The 20679-nt window shown below is 38.0% G+C and overlaps 1 long non-coding RNA gene across 2 annotated transcripts in view; it reads right to left on the reverse strand.

The window, feature by feature from the left end:
• Positions 1 to 1932: 1932 nt before the first annotated feature.
• Positions 1933 to 20679, reverse strand: part of LOC131081470 (uncharacterized) — a 29744-nt gene continuing 10997 nt past the window's right edge. Inside the window, exons 2-4 of one of the 2 annotated variants that reach the window (XR_009114263.1) lie at positions 8507 to 8618; positions 5610 to 5692; positions 1933 to 4684 (exon numbers count right to left, since the gene is read on the reverse strand). This is a non-coding gene — a long non-coding RNA (uncharacterized LOC131081470). Of the gene's footprint in view, positions 4685 to 5609; positions 5696 to 8506; positions 8619 to 20679 lie in introns of both variants that reach the window. The other variant, XR_009114262.1, reaches the window with a different exon arrangement.

The raw sequence follows: 20679 nt of genomic DNA on the forward strand, positions 1-20679 counted from the left end.
GTGTCTGGCAGCTGTGCTTTTTCTCTCTTCTTTCCCCCCAGTTGTCTTGCTGCGGCGGGGCAGGGAAGAGAGGGGGGAGTGTTTGACCAGGGCCTTTTTGCTTTTGGCTTTTGGCTGCTTGGCTTGGCTAGCCGCTTTGCTTGCTTGCTTTCTGCTTTTTGCGCTGGTTTTTTTTCCCTTTTCTTTTGTTCCCTCTTTCTTACCCTCCCCTGAAGATACTGGACCGGCTCCGGACCTGACCTGAGACGTCCAGGACACCTGGAGCTTGCAAGAGAAGCTTGGCGCCCTTCAAAACACAGTCTGTTTTCTTTTCTTTTCTTGTGTTGGGGAGTGTTCTTTTGTTACTTGTAAATAAATAGGTTTTGTTTTCCACTTTGCTCCTCTGAGAAATTCCTTCCGGAACCCGGTGTTGGGGGAGGGGTGGTTGGAGGTTTGTTTTGTTTGGGGAGCTCCCTTTCGGAGATTTCCCCTAATTTGTCCTAAACCAGGACACACAGTTTAGTGGATTACACTTTTATTTTTTCAGCCAAAAATTATTCTAAAATACAGGTTAAAATATGTTGGTATTTTCTCATAATAATTCCGAAAAAGTTCCATTCCTACCCTTTGATTTGGAATAAAACTTTAAAATTCCCAATTTTGAATGACTAGAAAATGGGCTTCTTGTCATCCCCAAGAAAATTTGTCTGGCTCTGCTAAGTAATACAGCTTTGAAAAGGTTAAATTTTATCATTTTCTAATTGTTGAAATGACTGATTCAGCAGCTTGTCATTTTGGAGAGCCTTTGTGGGTTTTTTCCCCTGCAATTTAGCTATAAAAAAAAAATTGTGTAAATGCAACCAGAAATTGCAACCTTTTAGAAAAATGTTCTAAATTACCACAAATTCAGGCCTCAGCAGTGGTAGTTACTCAAAGAGTATCATGGATTAAAGGTCAGGTGTTGATCTGCCTGGCTACAACGGAAACAAACTTGTACAATTACAGAAGTGGCTTCCGAGCAGCTCCATGTGCAGATGTGCTTACAGGTGCACACATAAAGAATGTCACCTTACAATAAGGCATCACCCTTCCTCCCTCTCTTCCTTGAAGCTGGTTTCATTTATGGAAGAGGTTTAAAGCTTATTGCTTCAAGTCTGGTGCAGAAAATACTCACAGCCTTTTTTCAGATGCATACACTCCCAAATGTGCACTTAGCCTCAGGTGCACTAACATCCTCATCATTCCCATCTCTCGAAGAGCAGGAAATTATTTACTGAGTGAAAGAGGTTCTCCACCATCAAAAGGATGATACAAAGACAAAATCAGAAATCATGTTCACCCATTAGAGATCAAAATAGGAAACAAAAAGCAACCAATTGCAAAATAACCACTTAGAAAGCAACAAAACATTTTTCATCTGTAGCACTGAAGGTGTTTTACAAGCAAAGCCAATATCTTTATGCCCATTTGAAAAAGCAGAAAGGCATGCAGAGGTGAAATGGAGAAGGCCACAGCTGACATGGCAAACAGGAAAGAAAACTCAGATAAAGTCACTGGGTAATGCTGTCTTTTTAAAGTGGAAATTTAAAGGCGTCAGCTGGGCATCCCCACTATCAACAGCAGACAGCTCCCAGACAAAATGTAATGTAAGGGATACATCTTGTAAAGAACAACTTCTCATCTGGGGTTAAACAGGGATTAGAAAACACAGACCACATAAGTCACAATAATTTCCAGAAGCATCTTTTTGCATTTTTCAGAAACTCAGTAACAGCTGTCAGTTTGACAGTGCTTTGGGGGTGCAATGGAGCAGGTCAGGTTAATGTCCGCTGAGGATACAACTGGCCTGCAGAATTTCAGCATAAAACCAGTGAACTTGGTTGAGTAAACAGCTTTTCTCAGTCAAGGGTGAGATAAGAATTTCTTATCTCTGAAGAAAGTTTAGTAAATATAAATTACATTTTTGTGTTATCTTTTTCTATGCAAAAAACCACAAATCAGCCCAAGAATGATAATATTTATATGTTTATATACAGGCACAGTAGCATCTGCACACAATTTTTAAATAGGATACTAAGATTTGTCACTTTAGCTTGATTCTTAATGGCGCTTTATAGCATTTATAAATCATAAAAATAATAGTGTTCAATTTCTATTGACAATGTCCTTTAAAGAGTGTAAGAAACCATCCCCATCTTAAAAGGACAGAAACCCAAGACATATTAGAAGTTCCCTACTGGAAGGGATTTTTTATCCTTTTTTTTCCCCCTCATCTTGCTCCTCCTAGTCCTCATCAGAAGAACAGGGGAACCCTTTTCATAGGCAAAACCTGAAGTTCTGGCTTCTGACCAGAACTAGAGTTATGTCACTTAAAATTGTGCTGGCTTTATTCATCAAGGGCAAGCATCTCAACCATACATTGACTTCAAAAATCCCCAGTAATGCAGCCTGGCAGTCCAATAAGCCCCCCCAGTCTGTTAGTCAGGTATCTATCTCTGAGAGCCATCTTGCTCCTGAGTATGACCTCATCTTCCACTGGATAAAAGAAAAATAAACCCTTTGTAATTTGTCCTTTGTTCCCTAAGAGTGTGGATTTCTTTCATTATAGTTTCTATGTCCCACCTGCAATTAAATAATCTTGATTTTTAAAGCCACATACCAGGGATGAAATTTCTAACAGCCTTTATGAACTGAAATCAGTTGGTGATTAGCATACCTTTATCACACCAACCACCATGCATGCCAATTTCTCTTTTAAATCAAGCAATGATGAGGAGGATGACTCTTAGAAAGAAGCAGGATGAAGAAGCATGGGCTCTCCATGACTCACCATGGGAGTTTAATCTTTTTTATGTGTTTTTTATTAGATTACAGGCACTGAGATTTCTAAAAGTATCAGTATGCTATTGCTTGTGTCTACAAATTATAATTAATTTGATGTAGCTGCTGAATTAGATAGTCACTGTTCAAAGAAATATCTCAAAGTCTCATTGTCAGTGGTGCTTTTTTACTTACAATGGAAGGTACTAAACCTTTGGCAACATAACTGTCTCTTGCAGAGGGGTAGAAGTTGACAGACTAAGGGAGTCATCCAAGGCCACAAAACAAAATCTATTGCCAAGTCAGGGTTGAACCCAGATAACCTGGATATTACTAAAGTCTTCTGTGGATTGATCAAGTAATTGATGTTTTCCCATAATTGATGTTTTCCCATTTAATCTGGTTACCCATACAGCACACATAGTACACTAAGTACTTGAATTTTCAGTGGAACAACATGTTTTCTATGTATGTGAGTTAGGCAGGGCTTAGAAAATAGCTCCAAGATAATGATTTAAAAACAAACAAACAAAAACAGTAATATATTCCAAATTTTCACTTTGCAGGTTTGAAAGCAAATTTGAGTAGTTCTAATGATGACCACATAGAAGACAGTCTGTGTTGCCAAATAAATTTTGACAGAGTTGCATTTGTGAGGCAGCCAACAGAGAGAAGGTAGAATCTGATTAAATTTCCATTTAAATAAATACCTAGTGACCAGAGATAAAAAAGAGAACTGGAAAAAAAGATTGCTTTATAATATAAAGTATTACAGAAAGCCATAGCCCTCTCAAAACCTGCAAATGCAGTCGTCCAGGATAAGTTTCTTTCCAGGAAACAAGTGTTCATTTGACACAGCATCAATACCCAGCTTTAATAGATTCAATTTACAGTCTGGCCTCATGAAGGAAGGTCCAGAAAGACTAAGAACACATTAGGAGTAAAAACATCAATGCATGCCTGTAAAGAATCTGGGACTGAGGCACTATGAGATCAGAATAATCCCAAACTGAGGAGCTGCCAAAAAGAGAGAGAAAAAAAAATATCTAGAGGACTGTCAAAGAGCAAAAGAAAAAATATGAGAGAATGCAGCAGACATGATTGGAGATAAGGAAGAATAAACAGAGACAGACACACTTCTATGAAACACTCAGAATTCACAGTGAAAACAACATCATAAATAAAGACAGATTTTTGAATAAGTAACAAATTGTGGAAACAAAGGTGGAATAAATATACTAAACCTGTAAGTTAGGCCCCATCCTGAATCAGTGACTTTGTTAAATTCTTGACTCTGTTAAGAGCTTGCAGCTTGACTATATCCCTAACTGGATATGCAGCCATTTACTTCTCACTACAATAACACTGCTGACATTCTAGCCACCTTAAATAATTTGTTGTTCACCTTGTTAAAAAAGTCTGCATTGATCTCTTCAGAGAAAGAGCGCAAGAAAACAAGCATACACAGAACAGAAAAGTCAATACAAATCACTCCTCAACTCTGTTTGGAGACATGAAAACTGGTTTTCACATGCTTGTGAAAACATTTAACTTTTTCGTCTTTCAGACATTGTCATCATAGCAAACCATTTTTGGCTTTCATAAAATTCCCAGGGTCTCAATCTCTCAGGTGAATGAACCACAGCCACATCCTGCAGCAAGGATAACAGTACCATTCCTCTCCTACAGCTCCAGAACATTCAACTACCACCACTAGTTTCATTCCAGAGCTGATTAATGCAGTCTTGAATGGGTCTGTCTCTTCTGGGTTGGGGCAGGAGGATGGAGAAGGAAACTCCATTAAATGCTCCTTCCTAAGAATTTCTGTTTGCCTGAAAACTCTTGGATCCCCACTGATTTAAACTTTTGCACAGATTTTCAAAGCCTGGAGGAGAAAAAAGAATAAAAGGCCTTAATTACTAGCTTTGCAAAATGACAGGGGTCTTTAATTTTAATTGATTTGCATAATTTAGGCTTAATTTTGTATTTCAAAATGCTTTCCAGAATTATATGTTATATATTTAAGCAGGAATTGTGAGGAAGGTTAAGAATAAGAGAGGTTTAAAGCTGTGAAGCTGGTGAGGGAGAAGCCTGACTACTGTGCAAACACTGGCCAGCAGCATGAGTTAATGTACACAGTGATCCTGATAACATAGCAATAATTTTCATATCAAGATGTAATCTGATATTTAATCTTTTACTGAAGGCTGTTTGTTCTACTTAACTATCAGAAGCTCAGAGCTGAGGTAAAGTTATCCATAGTGATTTGAATGGGAAGTTCTCTCCCTGTAGCAAACAGCTACCAAAGTTTGTGTTTCAGTTTACATTAGCTGTACTTCCCTCATCTTTTTCCAGCTTTGGCATTTTGTTATAAAATTTATTCTCTCCATGACACTTGATTTTAATAAGAACTGGTATGTTTGGGTGCTTCTTCAAGCAAGATCCCAGTGCTCAGAATATGGGATACTGCATGTGCAAACCTTATATCAGCTCCCCACTGTTCACCCCACAGTTCAGCTGGGAGATCCAGAAAGATTTTCCAGCCACTGTCACAGACTTGCAATTAACAGAACCTTTCTTATTGTTCTTTGGTTTTTTACTTTCTTCTCCCAGAAGTAAAATGTAACCCAGCGCATGTGGATTACTAACTCTCCAATCTCCAATGAAGTTTTTTTACTAGGCACCTTTAACATTCACGAGAGAAGATATTACATATTGACTTCAGTCAAGCGGGAGCGATTTTAATTACCTTTCATCCCATGTTAAGCTATGTAAGGAGGTCAGAGAGAGGAAATTCAGCTCATTCTTACCTTGTTCTTGTGTCCCACATTTATGACAGCAGCAAATAGGGTGTCTGGTGAAGAGCAAGTCCTCTGATGAGCAGATGCATTCGCTGCTAAAGACAAAGTGAACTGGATCTTTTTGAAAAACACTGTCAGTGGATGTAATTATAGAAATACATGTTTATTCAACTTCCTAGAGCTTGTAATGTCTGGGATTAAAAAAGCAAGCGGAGCTCTGCCCCTGTAATTAACCTGTTTAAACTGGCAGCTTTATGGCTCCTAAACAGAACTCTGACTCTTAATCAATTCACAAAGAAGCAATTGTTTACAGGTAAGCAGGATAGTCTGGGATATTGATGTTGGGTTTAACTGTTCACTCTATCACAAATTTCCTTGTGCATGACTGATCAAATCACTGAGACTGTGTGTCCTCGATCAGTGGAACAAGGCTAAATAAGAGTTCCTTATTTCTGGGAGGGGTAGTGACAACACAGTCTGGGGTTTCTTTAGGTGCACAGACATACCTAGTGTGCATTTCTCTCAAAGAACTTAAACCATGGGGTTTTTTAAAAAAAAAAAAATCACTTCTCAGCATTTCCAGTTTTCCTCTTCTGCTGACAGCAATAGCAAAGCTACAAGTGACTAAATGCACCAGCACCCTCCCCTTCATCCTCTGGGCTCTTTGCTGTCACTTCATGACTGATGTGTGTATGAAGATTCAGAGCCTTTTAAGCATGGCACGAGGAATAGTTGCTTCAGTTGCTTGGGCAACCCAGAAAACTTTAATGGAAAAAAAATTAATTGAGCTGTCTACTCAGCTTCTCACTAGACCTCTCACCTCTGCAGGAGCAGCAGAGTCTCTAAAACAAAACAGTAAGAAAATACTTATGGGCCACCTGTGTAGCTTTTCACTATTGCAGAAATCCAGGTCTCTGTCAGAGTTGCTATGACTCTTAGACACCAAATTTCCCAAAATCCCAAATAGTCAAAATTCTTATGTTTTCCAAAGCAAAAGAAGAGGATTTGGCTGGGAGCATTCAGCTACACAGCTGTGACATAGCAAGTATGATTGGCTCTGTTGTTCCTCTTTAGTTAATATTTTATTTCACAGGTTGAGGGCCAATAATGTCCTTTTCGAAAACACAACTATTTCTTGAGTTTTTTCCATGTCCAGAGGTCAAAAATTATCTGCTAAATTCAATTTCATTGTTTTTTTTTATTTACTTTCACGAAAGAATATAATGTGGAATTCCCCAATCAGCTACCCACATCTCCAGGAAATTTCAATTATATATCATACTTCATATCTATATTTTTATTTTGTCCTTGGAAATCAGTTAATCTTGCTTTCTCTAGGTGCTTCCCAAAGACAAATGTTTGGCTGATAAACCATAAATGTAATGATGAGTAGTTACCATTCCTTTTCCTCAATAAACAAAAAAAAAAAAAAACAAAACAGAAGAAAACACCTGTCTCGTGGTGGACAGATAATAAGTTAAAGGTTTTATTTTTAAATTTAAATTCCTCTTCTGTGATTAAAATATTACCCAAAGTAAGACCTCATTTCATTCTCACTGCCACCTGCTATTTCCCCACCATGAACAAATAGTTTCATATTAAAAATTCTGACTGTGTCTAGAGAAGACAAATGTCATAAGATTATAAGACCTGAGGGTCTGATTTGATAATGAGTTTTCCCCATTCCACATTAAAATACTAAATAAGTAAAAATATTTTGGAAATTATTTCTACTCTAAACATCAGACAAAAAAAGCACATTCATTTTCTCAGTGCTAGACTAAGTGCCTAAACTAAAATAAAACTTACAGTTTACATTGAGCTGTAATGATGAGTTGACCTCCTTCATTTGCCTATTAGAAGTTTTCAGCTGTTGTTGAATCAGTAAAATTGCAGCAGGCCAACCCAGATCTTTGTGTCTACAGCAATTTTGAGTATTTCTGGGATACTGTGATTCCCAAAATTCTCCCAACTGGAATAGCAGCTTAAAACTTTGAGAGAGAGGACACACTTGATTTAGCAATATATTTAGTCCTGTTTATCTCTCTTTTAGGCATATGAATAATCAAAATGAATTAGTGTGATTATGACTATATTTAAAGTTCCATATGTATTTAACTGAATTAGTTAACTACTGACTGAATCAGGATGTGCAAAAAGGGATCTGGATTTTTTTTTTTTATTATTTGGTTTTAAAAAAAGGAGGCATCAGCATGAAAGGACTGGCTGGCTTAGCTCTTGAAACATTCAAGGAGAGCTCACTCTGGAATACAACAGATTTAATGCATGAAGTGTTTGGGAAAGACAAGAAACAGTAACTCAAGAAAAGAATCCTCAAAATATATTTTTGAAGTGCTGTGTTTTCTTTCTCACACTTATTTTTCATCATTTTTAAAATTCATGTATTTAATTAAAGAAAGAAAAAGTCTTCCTTATCTATGATTTTGTCTTCATAAAAAAGGGATTTCAGAAGCTGCATTGCTGGTGCTATTTAATATCTCAAATCATAGTGTAGATCCACTTATGACATATTTGTTGATTACCTCATCAAAAAGTAACTGAAAAGAAAAGCAATAAACAGCACTCAATGCAAGAAATGTAACAATCCAACAGGAATATCATATATTTCAGGAATAAAATCAACAAATTTTTTTAACTCACTTTTGTCGTAATAACCAAGTGATTCTTCTAAAAAAACAAAGCCCTTATTTGTCCTTAAATTCACAACATTTCTCTGACATAGTAGGCAGAAAGCAAAGGACAGATGTTAGTAACCACTTGTGAGAAAGACAACATGTCACATTTAATACTTTATGTGTATTTCATGCACATTTCCACATGTATTTCATGCATTTTTAAATCACATCTCGTCAGCTGCCTTATAGAACGCCTCTTAGTCTGTGTACCTCCAGTTTGGCTCTCAGGATGCCACGGAAAGTGAGCAGAAAGCTGTGCTAAAGGACACCTTCTGCAACAACAAGCTCCTCTCCCTTCATCCACAGCATCAGTCATTCCTCCCTAGAAGGCACAAATTTGAGCCTGGTAAATCCATGTAGGCTTCTTCAAATTACCCTCTGATACTTTATGTGCCCAGAAAGAGCTTTCATCAAGATATGGTCAACAGCTTTTTGGAGGCTGAAGGCCAGCTGATTAGACTATAATCCAGAATGTACTTGTTACCTTTCTTGAAAATGGGCAGGATCTCAGCTACACACTTTAGAAAATCTCCAAATTTACACTCTGGTGCACAACAAAGTTACCTGTGTTTTTCTCTCACTAAAACAAAATACTTTTTGTTTTTATATTGCAATTAGCCTTTACAACACCTATTTCCTTGTATCATTATTTCTATTATAGAAACAACCATAACTCAGCTAGATCTCTCAAGAAACAAAAGCAGTTTCTTGCATATGCTTATCATTGTTAAGTGCTATTTTATGCAAAGCTTTCAACAATCATATGCATGAAGCATTTGACTATGGGCCAGTATTGTGCAGAAAGCCTGATACTCCCCTGAAATAAAGGACTCTGTGATTTGGGAAGCAGCACAGCTCACATGCTTTATGGACAGGGCATTCTATAGGTGTGACACATGTTGTTGTGTGCCCCTAAGGTCACACACATTGCAGGTATGAAATTACAGAAGGAAACACAATAGGAAAATTTTGTTTGGACATCTAAAATATTGTCATCCAGAAGTGTGGAATCTCCATTATCTATGGGATTTTAATAGAAAATTGTCAGTTAAATGCCTCTTGGGAATGGTGAGTACTTTCAGATGAGATTCATAAGGTGCAAGCGATAGTGAATGAAAGTTAACATTTAAAAGACCTATTGAGTTCCACTCCAGTGAAATCTTTCTTATCATCAGAATTCAGTCATGAGACTCAGCAGAAAAGGAAATTAAATGAAAGTCATGACATCAGATTTCCAAGAAATTACCCACTTCCAGTTCAGTTAGCTCAGCAATTCCCCCAAATTAGTGCTGATAAAGGATGTGCTTCAGGTAAGCTGTAAAACCTAGATCTTAAACTCATGAAGTTAGCAGTTTCCACAAAGAAGTGTTTTTATTTTCCAAAAGTTTGAATCAACTACTTTCCCCACTGAGTCTCAGTTTCTGTCACTCACAGTTTACTTGTCATATGCAGCTACAGCTGGAAGCTCAGTTCTCCCTCCTTTTCAGTCACTAACACTTGGCTCTCTTAAACAGCTCCTGCCTTTCTAAGAAGCACAAAGTAATTGCTCCATTCACTTGATTTTAGAAGGGATGAAGAGATTCTTGTGTACTGCTGGAAGAGTCTTCGTGTTGAAAGGAGCTTTGAGAGGACACGGTGGTGTTATTCTAAAAGCTCAAGGGACAAAGGATGACAGTGTGAGCAGACAAAAGAGTAAGTGGCTCCAAAATCTGATATATTTTATGTTCATCCTGCCCCAAGACCGCACTCAAGGCATCCATCCAGGCATACCAGCATTAGAGCAAAAGGTGTTAACTTAGAGTTTTCTGGATATTACAAAACTTCAATTAGGTTTCAGAACAAGCTGGTTTATTTATATACTGAACTTCAGCATAGACCAGTCATTGTGCATCAGTGGTATCAGAGGTGAGGTTTTGCAACAGTGAAGTGCATTTCTGAGTCTCTTTGGGTTCTAATGCTCATTGACTTGGACAGGTAATCAATTGCTGCATCTCCAAAGACCCATAGATATTGACTTCAGCCTCCAAAAGACTTTAAAAAGAGTCATTTGGGGGGGATACTTTCACTTCAAATTGAATTGTGGACTATTCAATCGCTCCAGTAAAATACTGGAACAAACACTAGATGTCAATGCTCCCTCTGCATTTCTAAATAGAATGCAAATGCTCCTCGCTGAATATGAGGTTCCTAGAAAGATCCCAGCTTGTTCTTTTTCTCTGGCAGGTTCTTTAAATCGTTATGGATTTTATTTCCTTTACAGACAAAATGCATTACTTCCACAGTTCTCACTCTGCTTCTCCCATAAGACAATAACAATACCTCCTTAGCATTAGGCATGAATCAGCTGTGCAAAGTCTGGAAGAAAGGAGGAGGAAAAATGATTCAGCAATAAATTAACTTGATGCTTATCTCTTGGTTTCTTGCCTACACATCTGATAAAAGACCAAGGAGTGAAAAAGATGGGAAAGATTTATTTTAAACAGTGTATTTTTGTTACACATAACCTACTTTGTACAGCAGATTAGATTATTATTTTTTTCATACTCTGCTGAAAAATGAGTGATACTAACAGAATTAGCAGAATTAATAAACATGAATGACTCAGCTTGCTTGGCAGTAACTGATACATTGGAATTCCTACCCTTCACACAGTCATAATCAAAGAATCCATTAGGTTGGAAAAGACCCTTGAGATCAAATCCAATTTTTAACAGATCACCACCCTATCAACTAGAACAAGGCACTATGTGCTGCATCCAGTCTTTCCTTAAACACCTGCTGGGACAGTGACTCCACCTCCTCCCTGGGCAGCCAGTTCAAACATTTAGCTATCATTTCTGTGAAGAAATTCCTGATGTCCAATCTGAAACTCTCCTGGCACAGCCTGAGGCTGTGTCCTCTTTTCCTATCCACTGGTTGTCTTGGGTGAAGAGGCCAATCCCCACATGACTCCAACCTCCTTCCAGGTAGTTGAAGATGATGAAGAGACTCCTCTTCTCTCTCTTCTGCAGGCTAAACAACCCCAGCTTCCTCACCTGCTCCTCAAAGGACTTGCTTTTGCCAGATTATTTCTATGCACTGCCAGTCTTCAATATGTCTAACAAACCTATAAAAAGGATACCAAGTAGCAGGTATAAACAGAATTTTTTTCAAAAAAGAAGTGGTGTTTACAAAGAAGAATGTAGTAATTCAGAAATGTAGGCTCTAGTAAACATTTTTGATTCATTAATAGTTCTTAGGATGTTGTACATGAACAAAGTTAGGTATGAAAGCATGTACAACATGAACACTGTGTAAATATTTTAGCTAAGCACATCATCTATGCTTCTCTTGCATGCAATATATTTACTGTGACATATTTGTCATGTCCGAGACTGATCCCCTTAATATACCATCCAAACCCGTTATTTTTACTTCAGTAAAACACAAGTGTGCCTCAAAATCATGTGTAGTTCCAGTTTAGGCCTGCAACCAGCATCTTCCATATGTCCTCAGAGCCCTTTACCACCTGACAGTGTCCTTCAGCTTCCACACTGAGCCAGCCCTGCAGCAGGGGTAGGACATGAGCATCTGCAGCTTGGGCAGGCAGGGCTGAGGTAGACAGGTCTATGTACACCAGGTATAAATATCTTTCACTAGACCCAGGATCTTCCTCTGCCCCATGAAAGCTTTAAAATTAGCCTCAGAATATGCAGAGGTACTCCCTGCTCCAAATTAGCATGGAATTACTAGTACCCTAGGCAGGTGCTAATGCAATGGAAGGGTCAAAGAAAGGTTCAATGGAGATAATGAGTTTCAAAAAGGGCACTGAGACATTCAGGCACTGTAAAGTACAAAAAAAAAAAAAGTTCTTTTCAGGAATAAAACTACTTTGTCATACTGAAGTTATTGTGGTTTCAAACACAGGTGCTGTTAAGAAGGGTAGCTCCACTTTAGCAGACAGACTAAAAAAAATGTGGATAGATCAAAAGGCAGATAGAAAGGCAGGCAGGCACACAGAAAGATAGTCAGACCATTAGTCCAAATACTTGGAACTCAAATAGATTATATTTCCAAAGAAATCAATGAACAAAGAATACTCTTACACGATCAGCATGCATCCCTAGAAGTACAGGATGAGGAGCATCTCTGCTGCAATCCCCATGTGAGACTGGACTTCAGCCCCTGGATCCCTCATCAGCAGTAATGTCCATGGCTGCAGACTGTGAAGGGTGAGCAAAACACCTCCTTTTACCCTTCTGAGAAGAGGGAACACACCCTCCCAAAGCAGAGGGTCAATTCTTTCTGAAGAAAGGCTTTGCCTCCTCCTCCACATTTCCCTCTGCTCTGCTAACCTCCCCTCTGGGACTGCTCTCACTACCTTGGTTTGGGAGGTTACATGGTTTACATGGGGGGCTGGAGTTGTACCATAAATCAGACCTTCATCAGCCATGTGAACTCCAGGAAAGAAAAGACCTTTAGCTGGGAATGCTGCAGAGCCTACAGTTCCTTCTAATCTATAAATAAGATTTGTAATGCTGCGTTGAGAAGAAACAATGAAAATGCCCTTAATTAAACTACCCTCAAAAAATGCATCCAAGGAGATTTATATATATTGAATAATATAAGTATTCCTCTCAAAAGGAAGCATAGCAAGTGTTTAAACCTACCAACCCTTTTATCACCATGTTATTTGTTTCTTTGTTGTTTTTAACTGATAGTTTTTGGTTTTCTTTTGTCCACATCTCCCTAACCCTATTGCACTGGTGGATTTGCCTTATGTATTTATGGTGGTTTTGATTAGCCCCTATGTAAACTAACTTATCTGTATGGTTCTAGGGGATTTGTGATCTCACTACCTGAAATAATTTTCTGGTCTTCCTGTCTCTGCATCTTGTTTTGTACTCTGCTTATTTCTGCTTTTGCTTTTCACCTGTTCCTTCCAAGTCCAGAGGACCTTCTGCTTTCTCCAGCTAGCCCCTTAAATTTCTTCACAATTCTGACACAAAGATTTGCCAAAAATTTTCCCACACAGCTCTCTGCTACCTCAGGTTTGCAAACTCTCCCCAGGAGTGGGAGAACTGAAGCAATCCAAAGCAGGGCTGTGGGAAGGAAAGCTCATGTTTCAGTTTCCCTCACCGTACCAGCAAGAAGCAAAATGATTTGCTGCCACACAGTGATAGGAAAATCCAGCCTGGATACAAGAAACAGCAGCAAGCAGAGCGATTTTGAAATGCACCTTTACCCAGGCGACATCAAAGTGTTTACTGCCCCATATTTCTGCTTCCTTCCACACCCTCAGAGCTGCTCACTTACACACATCTGTCTATTCATTAACATCTAATTAAGCTGTACATCTGCTGCAGCTTTACATCAGCATTGCATTCCCCCAGATTTAAACTGCCTGAAGCTTTCTGTCTTTTTTTTTCATATTTGTTTCCGGTGCAGTAAGAGCTAAAAAAGCCTTTTCATGCTGATTGACAAACAGAAAAAAAATAAATTCTGGGTTTTGAAAAGGATGAAAGAGCAAAGCATGCTTCTCATCCTAAACCAATTTCTCCTCAGGGATGTACCCCAGAGAGGCAGGGAGGTTTCTTTTAATTAAAGGAACAATGAAAAAGGAAGAGTGTGATAGCTGTAGACACCACAGTCAAGGCAGAAATTGGTTAAAATTAGTTCTGGCTTTTTCTGCTGTGAGAAGGAGTTGCACATTATCACCTAACCTCATTTATTCTGCTGCTTGTTTCCAGCCCATTTCTACATTCACAAAAGCTAAAGCAATGCCAGAGATTAATGGCCAAACCAAGGTGATTTCCTGCCCAGATTTCATACTACCTCAGTGTGCTTACTTAGATAGCTCACATACAGTGATGCTCCAGAAAGCCACGGTAGCTGGGAACATCCCTTGTCTCCTTTTTTGCTGGTTCTGACAGGTATGAGAAATGGAGATGAAGCAAGCTGTTCCAATGCCTGCTGACACAGATAGACTCACCCATTCTCTTTTTTCCTAAATATGGGCAGATTTCTACTCTGAATTACAAAAGAGAGATCTCAGGGAATGTTCCCGGGTATTTTTCAGTCACCCCTAAATACACTGGTGCTTGGATGTTGGACTTCGTGCTTTCTACCACCATTTTCAATGCACACAATCTCAGAAAGATGTTAAGATGCTGAACCCCACCCCAAGAGAAAAATACATTAGCTAAAGAGGTTTATGACAAAGCAGCATGCAGCATTGAGCCATTACTGCTATCAGAAGTAACTTATCCATGCAAACAATGTCCCACTGTGGCATTTCAGCACAGAAATATTTACCATAAAGGCAGAATTCCTTCAGCAAAGCAAGGCTGCCTGCCTCACTGCTGACAAGAAAAGACTTCCATGAGGTCCACAGTTCTCAGAAAATATTACATTCACTGGTAAAACTGTTTAGATGGTGGCTGTCATCACTCAGGTTCTTCAACTTGTTGATGCTCCAGAAAGATTTGATGTGTAAGTGCTTTGCCAACAGATCTCCATGTTAAGCATTTAGGGTCATGATCACATCTATAATTTACTGAGATTCCATTCAAATTCCCTGCAGTAACACAGGCAGTAGTGCATTTTTTACACATTTGTCAAAATTATTTGAAGACTTCAATACCAATAGCACATATCAACTACAAGTGAAAGTCCCATGAACATATTTTAAGGATGGAGGTCTTTTTCCTCTCCTCCTTTACACAGTGGGCCAAAAATCTGACGTAAATGACTTTTTGGGACTTTTATTCTGGGCATTTAGATATCTTTTACAAAGACATTGAGGCTTGATTTAGAAGTTGCCAGTGAGATAACCCATCATAACTGGAAGAAAGTTGTTCCACTGATTAATTGCTCTCTTTTAATTTACCTAAGTCTAGCTTCCAGATCCTGAATATCATGGATTCATCTTTCTGACAGAAGTACCACCCACAATAAGCCATCTCTTCCCACGATCACCTCTTAATTTTCTCTTTGATGCACTAAACAGATAAAATTTTCTTGCTTTTTCCCTAGAATAATGTGTTTTTCTATTATTCTTTTCTCAATCCTTTTCAATCCTTCATAACTTCTTTTGAAGGATGACTATTAGAACTCAAAACAAGAGAGTATCATTAGTGCCAGAGGCTCATGACTCATAAGAGCAGTTATAACTCTCACTTAAGCAATTGAAACAGCTAGAAACATGCTAGTCCTTCTTCATGCCATGACAACCAAAAAAGTAGAACTTCCTTGTTCATATATGATACTTCTCAATCAGCTCTTCAGAAGATGTATTGAGCCTTAGCTGCATCAGACTGCCCACTCATGTTCCCTGCTCTGGTGTTGTTTTGCTGCTCTGGTGCTCTTCAGTTAATAATTCTGAGGAGGAAGCTCCAGCTTCCCAAGACTGGCACAATTTCTGCGTACCTGGCAATACAGCCCTGTAGGATAAGGACAGACACATTTGTGTATGTGACATATGTACTTGTTTACTTCTGCAAACCATCCAGAGCAGCCTCTGTTCCCCATATGCAATTTATCATTATTATTCATTTAGTAATTCTGTGTCATCAGAAATACAAATGTGGTATTTACAAGTGCAGTCCTTCCAGATTAGTCCTAGTCAAGAGTAAACAATGTCAGCACCTGCCCAGAAACAAATTTTTAGGGCCGTGACTCAAATTTATTCTCACTTAGTCCCTACCCTGCTTCTGTGGGCTCTCTTCATTTTGTTTAGCAGTAATTTTCTCACAGAACACTGTGTCAGTATATTACCTATCTCAAAAACGCCTTAGGGACATTGTATCACAGAGAAACATTCACTGAACACATCCAGGACCTCAAAAACTGCACTCTCTGCTTGACAGAATCTATCTTCTGTAAAAGGATGCTGATGGCATGAATTATACTGCCATTTCCTTCTGCCCTCCCATCGGTGCCTTTCCTTGATTTTGCCACCAGTACACACTCCATGGTTTCTTTGGCAAATCTGCTGAACTGTTGAAGTGATTAGAATTAGATTACATGTACTTATATACTAGAATATTCTCATTTTTTTCAATATTTGTTTAAATAAATAATGCATGTCTAAGGGAGATTTGTTTTTTTTCAAAAGAAAGTACTCAACTTCTGGCTTTTAACACTCTATGAATAACATTAAAATGTGGGGGATTTCATTATTACTCTAATCTCAAATATATTATTACAGCATTCTGCTTCTTTTGGAGTAGTACATATTTGTGAGTATAGATGAACACCATATCTTTCTGTGCATCCTGAGGTGCTGTTTTTCAGAATGGATCTGTACAGAGGTATGATATCTATTTTAGCAGAAACAAGGTGATCCTACTCCAAAGTTTACTTGAAGTTTGGATCAAGAGACCGTAACTCCCAACAGAGAAGAAAGCAAGCATCCATGGTAGCTCTTGGAGATGATGAAACTTTATTTTACATTCTTCTGCACATATTTCCAGTTTTCCTAATGGTATTTTTTCTTCTCAGACAAAAGAGGAAGTGGGAGAACATTTGAATAACATTAGAATTTTACTTAAAATGGCAAAGTATGTTTTTTAATTGGTGAATCATACCTCACGGCAATGCAGAAGCTGTTTAGAAAACCCATAACTTGGACTAGTCAAAAATTTTATATTGCAAAGAGTATGGTTTCAGGAAAAATTGTCTTCCACTGAAAAAATGTTTTATTATTGAAGAAAATAAACCCCCAATTTATTTTACTCAATCTCCTGAACATGAAATTATAAAAAAAAATAATTAAAAGATACTTTAGGGCTTTAAATCTTTTTCTTCAGTTTTGAAACTGTGAAAAAGAAAAATACAAAAATAAAAATGTAGCGGGTTTATTCATTAACCCTCTATATTATTTTCTGAATACTATTTATTCAGAAATAGTAATAACTGTGGGAAATAATAGAAGAATAGAGCTAAACTTTTCTTTGAAAAGTTTTCATGAACCATATTTCTGCTTTTGATTGACTCCAGTTATGTCATCCAGAGCAGGATCAGGAACAATCACCATATGATATAATAGGACAGAGTTTGAATAGTAAATTACTGGGATGAAACACTCAAATTAATATTAGCTACATGAGTGAAATGGGTTGAAACAAACTATTCATCAAACAATTTCAAATAATAAACTAATTAATGCAAATTGTGATGTGTTCATGGAGAAATAACAAATGCAAAAAGGGCAAATTTCACTGTCAAATGAATTGTTCTCAGGGAATAATTCATCTAGCTGCAGAAGACAGAAAAGGCTTGAATGCTAATAGGTAGGAGCAAGGACAACACAGCATAGAAATGGAGCTAATTCATACACAGCAGTAAGTCTACAGATTGCTTGGGAAAAATGGAGCTAGGTACTGCTGAGTCTCTTGAAAAATGTGATGTATCCTAGGTTTAAACCCATGTGTTCAATTTCACAAGATTAATATTTCCGACTGCAGGCTCTCCAATAAAGTGTCTTAAAATGAATCTGCAACACGTAATAGAATAGCTCTGCTCTCAACTTTAAAGGAAATGAGTTATTAATAATACATGGTTATGGGACTATTTGTTTCATTCTGTGAAATTTTGTAGAACCTCAATAAAATAAAATGTTTTATTAGAATAATTGCATAAAACAAATCCTGCAGAGTCATGATACATTCATTTCAAATAAAATCTGTGCTCTTCAGACTTATTTATTTGACAGTGTTGTCACACCTACTTGTTGGACACTACAGCCCCAAAGAGCCAGCTACTGTTTCAATAATGCAGAGCTGTCAGGATCGTTTTGAGTAAATTGGGCATTAAGCATCTCCTCAGGTTTCCCTGTTTCATTCTGGCAGAGCAGTAATACAAGCCCAAAATAATGCACAGCTCATTTCTTTCTGGACTATATTGATTAATTTTGCAGAGGGGTTAGAGAGAGGGACCTGTGATGTCAGTTGTCATTGATTTCCAAGATGAATGAAGAACTGAGCAGCAACATCCTTCTCAGCCAAAAGACACCACTTAAATACAGTGCAAGCAGTAAGCAAATAATTAGCTTTTCTGAAGTATCAGAACTGCTTTTAGATAACATTCATTTCAACCAGATGAATGTAGATACTTTGTCCTTTCAAGGCAATTCTTTTTCTTTCAGCTTCAAGTCTTTGCTTGTTATAGCCCCAAAGGACATTATAGGATGCTTCGCTGTTTACTACAAGCCTAAGTTGCTAAACACATCTGATTTTGTTCTGCATTCTTGATCAAATCTATTCTAACAAGGTAATAGTTGTGTGCACACTCTTCAGCTGTCAAATATATGTTAAATGGTGAAACATTTATTAAATGTGAGTGCTAATGCCAGGAGAACCAGTTACTGCTACATTTCTGAAAAAAAAAGAACAGAAAAAAGCTGTTCAACACCTGCATACACTGTTTTGTACCAAACTGTTCTAATTAGCACATTTTGAGATATAATTAGAGCACTAGAGGAAGCTTTCCAAATGCCATTAATTATGGATGTGATCTTAAATTATTCACTTTGAATATTTTTTCTTGCTATGCCCTTTTATCTTCCACTAACTTTTTGTTGCATGCTAGAATAGTCCCAATTAAACCTCAAATGGAAGTCTGTTACATTAAAGAAAAGGTAAACTGAAAAATAATCAACTTTTTTTTCTAAGGTGCTTCTAAACAGGGAGGATGTGGGTAACAGTCAATTTTTTTCCTATTGAATGTTCATCCTTCTCTATCTCTGTCTCTACCAATATTGGAAGAGTGATACTTCTACAATCATTAAGCATGAATATTTCCATCTTGCACTGAAGTAATATTATAGAATGCAACAAAATATTTGTGCAATCATTCATTTTTACTCCTTTTAAAGCTTACTGTATCAAGTGAGTCATCTCAGACTCTGGTGTGTCACAAGTAGTATCACACGTAGAGTCTAATAGCTGGTGACCAAATGCTATATGTGATTTTGCTTCCAATAAACGGTGCCAAACCACCTGCATTAGGAAGAGTTTGAAGAACCTTTTCCAGGCTCAAAAGCAACCAGACCTGTCAGGAATATATCTTTGCAAAGAAGGGAGAATTAGGAAGGAGAGAAAGGGAGGCAGGGAAGGATGGTCATAAGAAAAACAGTGAGCAAAGCTGAGCAGAATATAACATTTTTGTAGTGATAAAGAAAGATAATTCCTATATATCTGTTTAAAACCAAAGCTCAAATTTACATATAATACATAGAGATGTAGTAAAAGGCTCCCACGTATGTCCTCTTCACTAGGCAGAATAGTCAAACAATCCTAGTGCATGCGATGACTAAATATTTGCCCTGGATTTTACCTTTTTCTAGGTTAAAGTTCCTCCTATAAAGCTTCCTCTGGGACCCATTAGAAGCTACTAGCACATACTTATTTTGTTAAAGACACTGATAAAAATCGGGTGAAAAGGAGTGACAATTCTCTTGAAAGCTGTGCAATACCTGTGGCCATGAAAAAGAGAGAAAATGTATTCCAAACTGGAGTGCTACCACTTCCCACAATAGCCACATCCTTCTTATAGTTTAACAGATCTGAAGTCTAGATAGGAAACCCCAAAGGAAAACACATCTAGGAGCAATCTAGAAGTCTATTCTCCTGCTGGTCCAGTGATGTTTGGCTGGTGTCATGTGCAAGCTGTCAATCCTAAGGATAAGCTGGAATTACCTTTGTATTTGGCATCATTAAAGCTCTTCAGAGGGGCTGCTTCTGACATCCTCAATCAATACCTCATGTGGCTACAGCAGTGGCTCTGTGCAGCAAACAAGATGCTTTCTGCCATCTGGAAACTGCTCAAAGTAACCATTGAGCTGTCAAATACCCATGAAAAAGATAACATTTCTAATCAATCTATCAGCAAAAGGAAAATCTCGTGAAAAAAAAGCAGGTGCTCAATGAATGCTGCCCATATCACACAGATGCTCCACTCTAGCTGCCCCAGAATGAAACATGAGCAGATAGAGTGAGGTGCCAACAGATGAGAGAGACTGAGCACCCTCATATTGACAGATGCTCCTGAAGGTCTAGAGTGGGACATCTCAGAAAGCAATCATTGATGTCCATTTCATTTCATATGGAGGGAAGATGTTTTTCAATTAATCACCAAGGAGATTTGCTGTAACCATATGTCCTGCGGGGACCAGGGGTACTAGCAATGGTGTAAGAGTTTCCTGACTAGCTTAGGACACCTTATCTGTCCCATACACATCTTGCTCTTTCACACCCTCTGAACTTCCAGGAAAAACACACTTCCAGTGTGTCCAAGATGAAAGATAAATAATGAAGAGCAGGGGCAAAAAGATTGAGGAAGAGAAAGTACAGTAAAACACCTATCCTTTCTTTACTGGCCAGAGAAATCCTAGCAATTCATCA

This window comes from Melospiza georgiana, chromosome 3 (genome assembly GCF_028018845.1).
Source record: "Melospiza georgiana isolate bMelGeo1 chromosome 3, bMelGeo1.pri, whole genome shotgun sequence".
Classification (NCBI taxonomy): Eukaryota; Metazoa; Chordata; class Aves; order Passeriformes; family Passerellidae; genus Melospiza; species Melospiza georgiana.